This window comes from Nomascus leucogenys, chromosome 25 (genome assembly GCF_006542625.1).
Source record: "Nomascus leucogenys isolate Asia chromosome 25, Asia_NLE_v1, whole genome shotgun sequence".
In the NCBI taxonomy this organism is placed as follows: Eukaryota; Metazoa; Chordata; class Mammalia; order Primates; family Hylobatidae; genus Nomascus; species Nomascus leucogenys.
In genome coordinates this window covers 30,915,940-30,929,033 of record NC_044405.1, presented here as the reverse complement: position 1 = coordinate 30,929,033, position 13,094 = coordinate 30,915,940, and positions in this window count along the sequence as shown.

Sequence of the window (13,094 nt, the reverse complement as noted above, 5' to 3'; positions counted from 1 at the left end):
CCAGGAGGTTGAGGCTGCAGTAAGTCAAGATCTCACCCCTGCACTCCAGCCTGGGCGACAGAGAGAAGCCTTGTCTCAAAAAAAGAAGAAAGAAAAAAAAGAAAATAGGTACAAGATCAGTACATTGCATACTAAAAATCGTTGCTGAGAATTAAAGACCTAAAAAGTAAAGAAATATATTGTATTCATGAATTAGGAAACCCTGCTTTTTAAGCTTAGAGTTTTTCCTCAAAACTCATTAAATCTTTGATATTTGGATTTAATGTGATGCCAATCAATGTCTTTTTCATGGACGTCAAAAAGCTGATTCTAATATGTATATAGTAGTTCAAAAGGCTTTGATTAGATAAAGTAATCTTAGAACAAAGTTGTATGTTTTAAACTACTTAATTTTAAGACTTACTATAAAGCTACAGTAAATAAGACTGTGGTATCAGAATAATACCAAATATATGTGTGCGTGTGTGTGTGCGTGTGTGTGTGTAGCCTAAGTAGTTAATTTAATGCAAATTAAAACCACAATGACACACCAATACATACCCACTGGAACATCTAAAATTAAAAAGACACCAGACGTTGGGGGGTTGCGGGGCTGCCAGACGATGACACAGCGGTCGTGGGAGTTTAAGTGTCACAACCACTTGGCAGTTTCATAAAACGTTGAGTTTATCCTCACCTGATGACTCAGCCATTCCACTCCCAAGGAGTTCCCTAAGACACATCAAACTCATTCCACCCAACGACGTGTACAGGGATGTTCACAGCAGCTTTATTGGTAACAGCTAAAATGTACCAACAGCCCCGTCCACCACCGAGGGAACCGCCGCAGCAGGAGGGGTCTGTTCCCAGGACAGACCCTGCTTAGCTGTGAGTGGCCAACGACTGCTCCACACAGCAGCAAGGAGGAATCGCGGAGGGACAGGGGCTGGGCACGGAGGCATCCAAGCACACAATTCCATTTCTGTGCAACTCCAGGAGTAGCCAGGGTGGGGGGCAGTGACTGAGAGGCAGGGCTGTGGGTCGGGGCAGGGCTGTGAGTGACGGGCAGTGACTGAGAGGCGGGGCCGTGGGTGATGGGCAGGGACTGAGAGGCAGGGCCGTGAGTGACGGGCAGTGACTGAGAGGCAGGGCCGTGAGTGACGGGCAGTGACTGAGAGGCAGGGCCGTGAGTGACGGGCAGTGACTGAGAGGCAGGGCCGTGAGTGACGGGCAGTGACTGAGAGGCAGGGCCGTGAGTGACGGGCAGTGACTGAGAGGCAGGGCTGTGGGTGACGGGCAGTGACTGAGAGGCAGGGCCGTGAGTGACGGGCAGTGACTGAGAGGCAGGGCTGTGGGTGATGGGCACATTCCACAGCTCCACTGTGGCTGTGGTTCCACGGCAGATGCACCTGCAAGAAGGCATCGAAGTCTACCCTTAAGATCTGCACTTTCTCTTATGCAAGTTACACCTTGACGCAATTGACTATGGAAGTTAAAAAGCACCTGTGTTTGTGAACTGCGAGAGGGTGGCCTTCTCCTCATGGCTGCAGCAGCTGTGGAGAAACCAGGTGTGGCCAGTGTCTTAGTGCAGCTGCTGCAACCACAAGGAGATCACAGACCTGGCAGCTTCAGCAGGAGACATTTATCCTCTCACATCCAGAGGCTGGAAGGCCAAGGCCAAGGTGCTGCAGGGCTGGGCTTGGTGAGGCCTCTTCCCAGCTGGCAGGCGCCTGAGCGCGCCAGCGTCACTGGGGCCACAGCTGTAGCCGACCCGGGCTCTATCCTCCTGACGTCATTTAACTATCATCACTTCCCAGAGGCCCCATCTCCAGACACAGCTGCACTGGGGGCGAGGCCTTCAACCTGTGAACTGGGGAGAACACAAACGTTCAGTCCCCCACGTTGGGGTGTGAGTCTGAGGATGTCACAGGCACCACGGCCTTGCATTTTTTTCCAGGCACACAGACCACGTCTTTCCACAGGGCTGTGAGGATAAAGAGCGGGAGAAACCATAGAGACAGGAGGGAAGGGTTGGTGCCAGATGAGGGAAGGCGTGGTGCCAGGCCAAGAAAACCCCAGGCGGTTCAGATCTTTGGAGAGGAAGGGCTGGCATTTTTATCTGGAAAAAGATGCTGAGAAAGCGTTGGAAGCTTCTCACACTGGGGCGCCGGGGGCTGTGTTCTCTGAGGCTCCTTCTTGTAGGACTCTGGACGCAGATGCCCCGTGATGCCCCGTGCCGAGGGGCTGCCAAGCCCGGACGGTGTCCGAGGGACCTGCTTCCCACACTGTGGTCTCACGACCCCACCCCACACCCATAGATCTTGGGAAACTGTGAAGAGCTTTGTTTGCACAAGTTATGTCTATCAACATTGATTATATCAGAAATTAAAACAAATCCAAAAATACTGATGTATCGATCCATTTCACATTAACAAGGATAAACCCACTACATTTCCACATAATATATTTTTAATTAAAACAATTAAATTATCGTTTCCGGAATGGAAGCTCCATGAGGAGTACACACTGTTCTTCACTGTTACAAGTCTGTTCGGTGTGTGGCTTCACGGGAGACAGCTGGTTCTCGGAGCTGCTTCTGTGTTCAAGCCGCTGCAGTGGGGTTTTGGGCAAATCTGTGGAAAGTCTGGCCTCACCACGCACTTGGAGGGAGGAGTGCCTCGGCAGTCCTCTCAGATAACTGTGGATAAGCTTCGATTTGATCCCCAAACTCAACAAGGGGTCCTGTCTTAAAGGTCTGTTGCAACGTGAGATCTGAAACTACATCGTGGGTTTTGTACTTGGAACATTTGTGAGAGCGAGAATGAGAAAGACAGACAACGTCTCAGTTTCATCATCAAAATAAGTTTGGCCTCACAGACCCCCCAGAGCATCTCAGGAACCTCTGGGGTCCCCAGACTGCACTTTGAGAACTGCCATCCCAAGTTCTTCTGTCCCCTCCTCCCAGGCCAGTCATCTCCGGGCGTGGGGGGTGCTCCAGGAGCCCACCGTGGTGTTTCAGTCTGGCCTGGACCGGGGGGCTGCCGGTGAGGGATCTGCAGTGTGGGGCCCTCCCCACAGGGTCTGCGTGGCTCAGAGCAGCGCAGGGCTGGGCCAGCTTCTCGAGAACCCAGAGCCGGTCCAGGGCAGAGCCAGGAGCTGACCTGGGGCCCCATCTTTGGGGGCCTCTCCCATCACAGCTGCCCAGGCCACCGTGCAGCCACTGGGGACTGTCTCTCCCATCACAGCTGCCCAGGCCACCGTGCAGCCACTGGGGACTGTCTCTCCCATCACAGCTGCCCAGGCCACCGTGCAGCCACTGGGGACTGTCTCTCCCATCACAGCTGCCCAGGCCACCATGCAGCCGCTGGGGACTGTCTCTCCCATCACAGCTGCCCAGGCCACCGTGCAGCTGCTGGGGACTGTCTCTCCCATCACAGCTGCCCAGGCCACCATGCAGCCACTGGGGACTGTCCAGCCTGGTGCTGGCAGGGTGGGGGCACAGGGCCAGATGCTTTGCTGTGTGCTGACCGCCAGTGACCACCGCAGCAGATGGTCTGAAATGGGCTGTGTGTGGAAATGGCTGTGCGCCCCGCAGAGGTCCCAGGTTCTCCACTCGCCCTCTAGTCCACACCGGACCCCTTGGGAGCTGCAGCGGCCTCCCCACCCCAGGGCCTGCACGGCGCCTGCCCAGCTCTGGATGGGGGGCTGCAGGCCCTGGCCCTCTTCGCTGTGCCTGGCGGCCCCTGCCCTGTTGTGCCTTGGCTGGGAAGAGCTTCTGCTTGTGAAGCAAAGTGGGGAGCGGTGTCTGCCTTCAACTGAGCGTCCCCTGACCCCGGTCCGTCTTATTTCCAAGCCTCAGGGGGTCTGATTCCAGAGCCGATGGGACCAGCCCGGTTCTGCACAAGCAGCTGTCGGCCTCGCCGTCCCCGTGACACCTTGGGGGGCTGATAGTGTGTGTGACAGGGCCAGGCCCCTCTTCCTAGACCCCAGTGTCACCAGCCTGGCTCCCTGGGACAACGTGACGCCCCAATGAGAGAGGATGCCAAGGGCTGCCAGGGTGCAGCCAGTGCTCCTGACTCGTGGGTGACCTGGCCTCACCTCGGGGACCAAGGGGGAAGCTGTCCACCAGCCGCGCTTGGAAAGCCTGCCCAGGATGGTCAGGGTGCCGTCCACTCGCCACTGTGCTCCGAGGACCCTCCCCGCGAGCCCTGCTGTGGGCACAGTGAGTTCTGTGGTGGGTCCGCAGGATGGTTTCTCGATGGTGGGGGTTGCGGCAGCTGGAAGCCCTCCGGGACAAACACACTTTGTTCACTGGCCGCGTGGCGGAGGGTCCGCCGTGAGGGCGCCGTTTCTTCATTCTGAGCCGTGGGCTGTGCCTCGGAGCCCTGTCCTCCAGGTCAGACACCCAGCGGACATTGGAGTGCTGACCTCCAGGGATGAGGGTGCCAGGTCCCAAGAGTCTCGGTCAGGTGCCGGGAGGTCTGGGGGTGCTGGGGCCACAGCAGGATGGGTCCTGGCCAGGGGCCTGTCCCCTGACCTCCTGTCTATGGGACTTGGAAAGCCGACTGGGGCTTCCTATTCTTTAAAAAGAACCCGATCATCCGTCACACCCCGGGAAGCCCTCTTCAAGCCCAGCAGGCATTTCCTGCTCAGGGCTGGGCTGTCTCCAGGTGTGCGCGCTGAGCGGAATCTCCAGGTGTGTGTGCTGAGCAGAACATTCTCCTGGCTGGAAAATGCGCGTGTTCACCTCATGCCTATGAACAACAGATCTATAGGAAGGGAAGAAAATCAATAAACAAATCCCCTCCCCCAGGAGGAAGCATTAGGCGATTACGCAAAGAACAGGTTTGATGAATTCCCTTGGAATCAGTGGTTCGTGTGTGTCATACGCTGCGGAACTGGCCTCCCCAGCCTCCTATTCGGCGTTCTCCTAATCCCCTGATAACCAGCTGCAAAATGTGTCAGGCCAATGGGAGAGAGGCCAAGTGCGGCCTTCGGCCGGTGTCTTCATCTTCTCAAGGCCTCTCCTAAATGTCCGGCGCATCTGCCTACATTTTCTCAGGAACTGGATCCGCAGATGTCTGGTTATGCAACTCCTTCCCATTTTCGGCCAGAGAAGTTACTCAAGTCGGTTTGGAGAGGAGCTTTGCACAGATTCGGCCAGCTGGGCTTGGCGAGAGGCCCTGGGGCTCTCTGGGACAGAGGAGGGAGGCAGCGCGAATGCCTCTTCCTGGGAACCGGAGGCAGGAAGCCTTTCCAGAGGCCCCAGTCGCCTTTTCCCGAGTGGTGCCGGAGGAGGAGGCCCTCACTGCTCTCGCTGCAGGGGGCTGCCCCTCATGGTGGGCCAAGTGGGAGAAGGTGGACGGGGAGTTGGTCAGCAGGGTAGAGAGCATGGAGGGCGGTGGGTGGGCAGCTGTCAGGGGCCACAAAGTTGTAGCAAGCCCAGGAGGAGGTTAGAGATGCAGGAGGGTTTGAAGAATCATCTCTGGGGTGGTGCCGTTTACATACGGGAAGATGCACCCACTTAAAAGTGTATAGCTTGATGAGTTTTGGCAAATGTATATAACTGTGATCATGAACACAATCAAGACAGAGAATATCTGTCACCCCAAAAAGATCCCTCATACCATCTGCAGCATCCATCACTCCAAAAAGACCCCTCATATCATCTGCAGCATCCATCACCCCAAAAAGACCCCTCATATCATCTGTAGCATCCATCACCCCAAAAGATCCCTCATATGATCAGTAACATCCCTCACCCCAAAAAGACCCTTCATATCATCTGCAGCATCCATCACCCCAAAAGATCCCTCATATGATCAGTAACATCCATCACCCCAAAAAGACCCCTCATATCATCTGCAGCATCCATCACCCCAAAAGATCCCTCATATGATCAGTAACATCCATCACCCCAAAAAGACCCCTCATATCATCTGCAGCATCCATCACCCCAAAAGATCCCTCATATGATCAGTAACATCCATCACCCCAAAAGACCCCTCATATCATCTGCAGCATCCATCACCCCAAAAGATCCCTCATATGATCAGTAACATCCATCACCCCAAAAAGACCCCTCATATCATCTGCAGCATCCATCACCCCAAAAAGACCCCTCATACCATCAGTAACATCCATCACCCCAAAAAGACCCCTCATATCATCAGTAACATCCCTCACCCCAAAAAGACCCCTCATACCATCCACAGCATCCATCACCCCAAAAAGACCCCTCATATCATCAGTAACATCCATCACCCCAAAAAGACCCCTATATCAGTAACATCCACCACTGCAAAAAGACCCCTCATACCATCTGCAGCAACCATCACCCCAAAAAGACCCCTCATATCATCAGTAACATCCATCACCCAAAAGACCCCTCATATCATCTGCAGCATCCATCACCCCAAAAGATCCCTCATATGATCAGTAACATCCCTCACCCCAAAAAGACCCTTCATATCATCTGCAGCATCCATCACCCAAAAGATCCCTCATATGATCAGTAACATCCATCACCCCAAAAAGACCCCTCATATCATCTGCAGCATCCATCACCCCAAAAGATCCCTCATATGATCAGTAACATCCATCACCCCAAAAAGACCCTTCATATCATCTGCAGCATCCATCACCCCAAAAGATCCCTCATATGATCAGTAACATCCATCACCCCAAAAAGACCCCTCATATCATCTGCAGCATCCATCACCCCAAAAGATCCCTCATATGATCAGTAACATCCATCACCCCAAAAAGACCCCTCATATCATCTGCAGCATCCATCACCCCAAAAGATCCCTCATATGATCAGTAACATCCATCACCCCAAAAAGACCCCTCATATCATCTGCAGCATCCATCACCCCAAAAAGACCCCTCATACCATCAGTAACATCCATCACCCCAAAAAGACCCCTCATATCATCAGTAACATCCCTCACCCCAAAAAGACCCCTCATACCATCCACAGCATCCATCACCCAAAAAGACCCCTCATATCATCAGTAACATCCATCACCCAAAAAGACCCCTCATATCAGTAACATCCACCACTGCAAAAAGACCCCTCATACCATCTGCAGCAACCATCACCCCAAAAAGACCCCTCATATCATCAGTAACATCCATCACCCCAAAAAGACCCCTCATATCATCAGTAACATCCATCACCCCAAAAAGATCCCTCATATCATCAGTAACATCCATCACCCCAAAAGATCCCTCATATCATCAGTAACATCCATCACCCCAAAAAGACCCCTCATATCAGTAACATCCATCACCCCAGAAAGACCTCTCATACCATCTGCAGCAACCATCACCCAAAAAGACCCCTCATATCATCAGTAACATCCATCACCCCAAAAAGATCCCTCATATAATCAGTAACATCCATCACCCCAAAAAGACCCCTCATATCATCAGTAACATCCATCACCCCAAAAAGACCCCTCATACCATCAGTAACATCCATCACCCCAAAAAGACCCCTCATATCAGTAACATCCATCACCCCAAAAAGACCCCTCATACCATCAGTAACATCCATCACCGCAAAAAGATCTCTCATATCATCAGTAACATCCATCACCCCAAAAAGATCCCTCATATCATCAGTAACATCCATCACCCCAAAAAGACCCTCATACCATCAGTAACATCCATCACCCCAAAAAGACCCCTCATAGCATCCGCAGCATCCATCACCCCAAAAAGACCCCTTATATCATCAGTAACATCCATCACCCCAAAAAGATCCCTCATACCATCCACAGCATCCATCACCCCAAAAAGACCCCTCATACCATCAGTAACATCCATCACCCCAAAAGATCCCTCATACCATCTGCAACAAACGGCCCCACCTCATACAATCACTGACTGGCACTTTGTCACCATAGATGGGTTTGTGTGTGGATTTCCTGTGGTGGAATAAGAGAATATGGACTCTTCTGGCCTCAGCATTTGTTTTTGAGGTGCATCCAAACGTGATTTCTGGGCTGGTGGTGGTGGTGGCTCACGCCTATAATCCCAGCTCTTTGGGAGGCCAAGGAGGGCAGATCATCTGAAGTTAGGAGTTCAAGGCCAGCCTGGCCAACATGGTGAAACCCCATCTCTACTAAAAACACAAAAATTAGCTGGGCACGGTGGCGGGCACCTGTAATCCCAGCTACTCTGGAGGCTGAGGCAGGAGAATTGCTTGAACCTGGGAGGCAGAAGATGCAGTGAGCTGAGATCACACCACAGTACTCCAGCCTGGGCAACAGAGTGAGACTCCCATCCCAAAAAACAAAAACAAAAAAATAAAAAATAAAAACACCTGTGATTGCCAAATGTCCCCTGGCATGGCTGTGCCACAGTTGCTCTGGTTTGGGGTCCATTGTGATGAAGCCTGCTGTGAACACTTGGGCCTGAGCCTTGGTGAGGATGTGTCCGTCTGTTTCTTGTGGGTAAACGTGTGGACTCGAGTGGCCGGGGTATGAGGCAGGTGTGTGTTTAACTTCCTGTGAAGCTGCTGGTTTCCCAGGGTGGTTACACCATCTTACATTCTCACAAGCGGTGCATGAGAGTTCCTGTTCCTCCACATCCTCAGTAAACACTTGTTACTGTCAGTCTTTGAAGTTTCCACTATTGTTGTGGGTGTGCCACAGGCTCTGATTGCGGTTCTCCTCTGGGTGTCCCTGATGGTGGATGGGTCTGAGCTCTGGTTCCTGAACTCACTGGCCAATTGCATGTGTATCTTCTTTCAGGCAGCATCTGTTCTAATTATTTCTCCCTTTCTTTTTTTTAACTTTTTGTGTTTTTTTAGAGATGGGTTTTGCCATGTTGCCCAGGCTCACCTTGAACTCCTGGGCTCAAGCAATCCTCCCACCTTGGCCTCCCAAAGTCCTGGGATTACACGCAGAAGCCACCATACCCAGCCTTTTTTAAAAAAAAAACATTTGAATTTTGAATAGATCTCACAGAGAAGTTGCAAAGAACGTACAGAGTTCTCATACACTCTTCAACCAGTGTTTTCAGTATTATCCTACATAACTATCAAAATCAAAGCATATCAAAACCAAGAAACTGACATTGGTACCAAACTCTTCACTGAGCTACAGATCTTGTTCAGATTTTGTCAGTTTTTCACATGTATTTTTTCTGTTCGTAGTTCACAAGCTTATGGATTTGTGCAACTATGATCACAATTGGGATATATGACTTTTTCATTCATTTTTCAGTCGCATTCTGCCCCAAACCCCAACCCCTGGCAACTACTTATCTGTTCTCTAGCTCTACAACTTTGTTATTTCGAGAATATTATATAAATTAAACTATATAGGATAAAATATATACATATATATAGAGAGAGAGAGAAAGAGATTGGCCTTTTTCATTGAGTATAATGCATTTGAGATCCATTAAATTGCTGCATGTCTCAATAGTTGTTCCTTCACATTACCAAGTAGTATTCCCTGTGTGGATGTCCAAGTTTATCTACCCCGTCAACTGTCAAAGAGCATTTGCATTCCTGGAATAAATCCTACAGGATCATGGCTTATAATTCTTTTTACATATTTCTGTATTCGATTTGCTAACAGTTTGTTGATGATTTTTGCATCTTCGTTCATGACAGATATTAGTGTGCCATTTTAAAATGTTGTTTTTGTCTTCTTTTGGTGTCAGGGTAATGTTGCTTTCATATAATCACACAGGAAGTGCTCTTTCTTCTATTTTCTGGAAGATATTAGATAGAATTGGTGCTATTTCCTCTTTAAATGTTTGGTAGAATTCACCAGATGGTGAAACCATCCGGGCCTGGATATTTATTTTTTGGAAGGCATTTTAACTAAGGAATTTATTAAAGAAATTCCATTTATTTAAGAGTTATAGAACTATTCGGATTATCTGTTCCACTTGGAGATGTTTTGGTAGCTTGCTGTTTTTGAGTAGTTGGTTAATTTCATCCAATGTGTTGAATCTCTGTGTGTAGATTTGCTTGTCGTATTCTGTTTTCCTTTTAATGTCTACAGATTCTATAATTTTGATATCCCTTCTTTTATTCCTGATATTATTTATTTTCTCATTTTTTGTCAGTTTTGCTAAAGCTTTATTGATTTTATTAATTGTCTCAGAAACCAGCTCTCTTTCCAATAATTTTCTCCATCATGTTTTAAGTTTCATTGATTTCTGTTCCTTTGTTCTACTTGCTTTGGGTTTATTTTGCTGTTTCAAAATAATTTCTTGAGATGAAAGCTTGGATTATTCTTTTGAGATCTTTCTTCTTTTGTAATATAGACATTTAGTGTTATAAATTTTCCTCCAAGCACTCCTTTAGTTGCATACTTCAGGTTTTTATATATTTTCATTTTTGTTCAGTTAAATATTATCTTTAAATTCCCTAGAGACTTTCTCTTTGTGGATTATTTAGCAGTACAGTGCTTAACTTTTAAGCAACTTTTAAGTGGTACGGTGCATAACTTTTAAGCATATATCTCTGTTATAACTAGTTTAATTTCATTATAATTAGAGAACATACTTTGTATGATTCAATTCTTTCAGATTTATTTAAGATTAAAAAAATAGAGACACGGTCTCACTATGTCACCCAGGCTGGCCTTGAACTCCTGGCCTCAAGCAATCCTCCCACCTTGTCCTCCCAAAGTGCCAGGATTACAGGCACGAGACACCACGCCTGGCTGGCCTAAGATTTTTTAATGACTCTGGGCATCACCCGCCTCTCTTGGTAAATGTTCCAGGTGCCCTTGAGAAGTCTTTGTGTTCTGCTGTGGTTGGGTGGAGTGTTCCATAAATTCAATTAGATCAAGTTGGTTGATGGTGATATTCAGTTCTATGCCCTTGATGATTTTCTGTCTATTTGCTCTGGGACAGAAGTGTTGAGGTCTCCAACTATAATTCCGGATTTATTCCATTTCTGTCTCATGGGTTTTGCTTCACATGCTTGGAACCTGTGTTCTAAGTTGTACACGCACTCAGGATTGTTATATCTTTTTGGTGAATTGACCCTTTTTTTTTTTTGAGACAGAGTCTCACTCTGTCGCCCAGGCTGGAGTGCAGTGGTGTGATCTTTGCTCACTGTAAGCTCCGCCTCCTGGGTTCACGCCATTCTCCTGCCTCAGCCTCCCAACTAGCTGGGACTACAGGCGCCCACCACTACTCCTGGCTATTTTTTTTTTTTTTTTGTATTTTTAGTACAAACGGGGTTTCACCGTGTTAGCCAGGATGGTCTTGATGACCTCATGATCCACCTGCCTCGGTCTCCCAAAGTGCTGAGATTACAGGCTGAATTGACCCTTTTATCATCATGTAATTTTCCTCTTTGCCTCTGATAATTTTCTTTTCTCTGAAGTCCACTTTATCTGATATTAATATAGGCCGTTCAGTTTGTTAAAATTTGTGCCTGCATGATGATATATCTTTTTCCATCCTTTTAATGCTGACCTACCAATATTATCTTTGAAGTGAGTTTCTTGAGGGTAGAATATAGGTGGGTCATTTAAAAAAATCCATTGTGACTGTCTTTTTTAATTTTTAATTTTTTTTGTAGCGATACGGTCTCACTCTGTTGCCCAGGCCGGAGTACGGTATCATGATCACATCACTGCAGCCTTGACCTCCTGGGCTCAAGCAGTCCTCCCACCCTGGCCTCCTGAGTAGCTGGGACCATGGGCGCACACCATATGCCTGCATAATTTAAAAAAAAAAAATTGTAGAGACAGCGTCCCACTGTGTTGCCCAGGCTGGTCTTGAACTCCTGGCCTCAAGTGATCCTCTTGCCTTGGCCTCTCAAAGTGCTGAGATTACAAGTATGAGCCATGGCACCAGGTCTCTGTCTTTTAATTTAGACCAGTTACATTTAATGTAATTATTGATATGTTTGGATTCAAACCTACCATTTTATTATTTGTTTTCTGCTTACTTCCTCCATTTTTTTGTTCTTTTGTTTTTTCATTCCTGTCTTTTTTTGGTTATTTGAACATTTTTCAGTATGTTAAGTTACCTATTGTGTTGTTGATGATATAGCTCTGTAGAATATTTACTGGTTTTCTGGGGATTACCATATGCATACTTAACCTTTCACAGTCTCCTTAGAATCAGTATTTTAGCATTTCAAGGGTTTTGTGGAACTCTTGCCACTGTGTAGCTTCCTGGACCTGCATCTTTTATGCTGCAGTTCATCTTAGTTGATACATCTGCATGTGCTGAAACTCCACCCAACAATACTACAGTACTTGCTTTTCATCATCAAACATATTTTAAAGAACTGAAGAACAGTCTATTACATTTCCTCAATATTTATCATTTTTGTTGCTCTTCCTTCATTCCTGATGTTTTTCTATCTGAAAAAACTCTTTTAGGCATTCTTTTAGGGTATATTTGCTGGCAGCAAATTTTCTTAGTTTTTCTTCATCTGAGACTGTCTCCATTTCACCCTCATCCCTGAAGGATATTTTTGCCGGATATAGAATCCTGAACTGATAATTATTTTCTTTCAGCAATTAAACAATGTGCCAGGTTGGGCGTAGTGGCTCATGCCTATAATCCCAGCACTTTGGGAGGCCGAGGTGGGCGTTATCACCTGAGGTCAGGAGTTCGAGACCAGCCTGGCAAACATGGCGAAACTCCGTCTGTACTAAAAATAAAAAATTAGCTGGGCGTAGTTGTGGGCGCCTATAATCCCAGCTACTCAGGAGGCTGAGGCAGGAGAATCGCTTCAACCTGGGAGGCGGAGGCTGCAGTGAGCCGAGACTCCGTCTCAAAGTGCCACTTTTTCCTGGCTTCTCTGGTTTTTTTTCTTTTTTCTTTTCACTCTGTTGTGCAGGCTGGAGTGCAGTGGCGTGATCTTGGCTCACTGCAGCCTCCGCCTCCCAGGTTTAAGCGATTCTCCTGCCTCAGTCTCCTAAGTAGCTGGGACTACAGGCGTGCACCACGCCTGGCTAATTTTTGCATTTTTAGTAGAGATGGGCTTTTGCCATGTTGGCCAGGCTGGCCTCGAACTCCTGACCTCAGGTGATCCATCTGCCTCAGTCTCCCAAAGTGCTAGGATTACAGGCGTGAGCCACTGTGCCCGCTGCTTCCATGGTTTCTAATGAGAAATT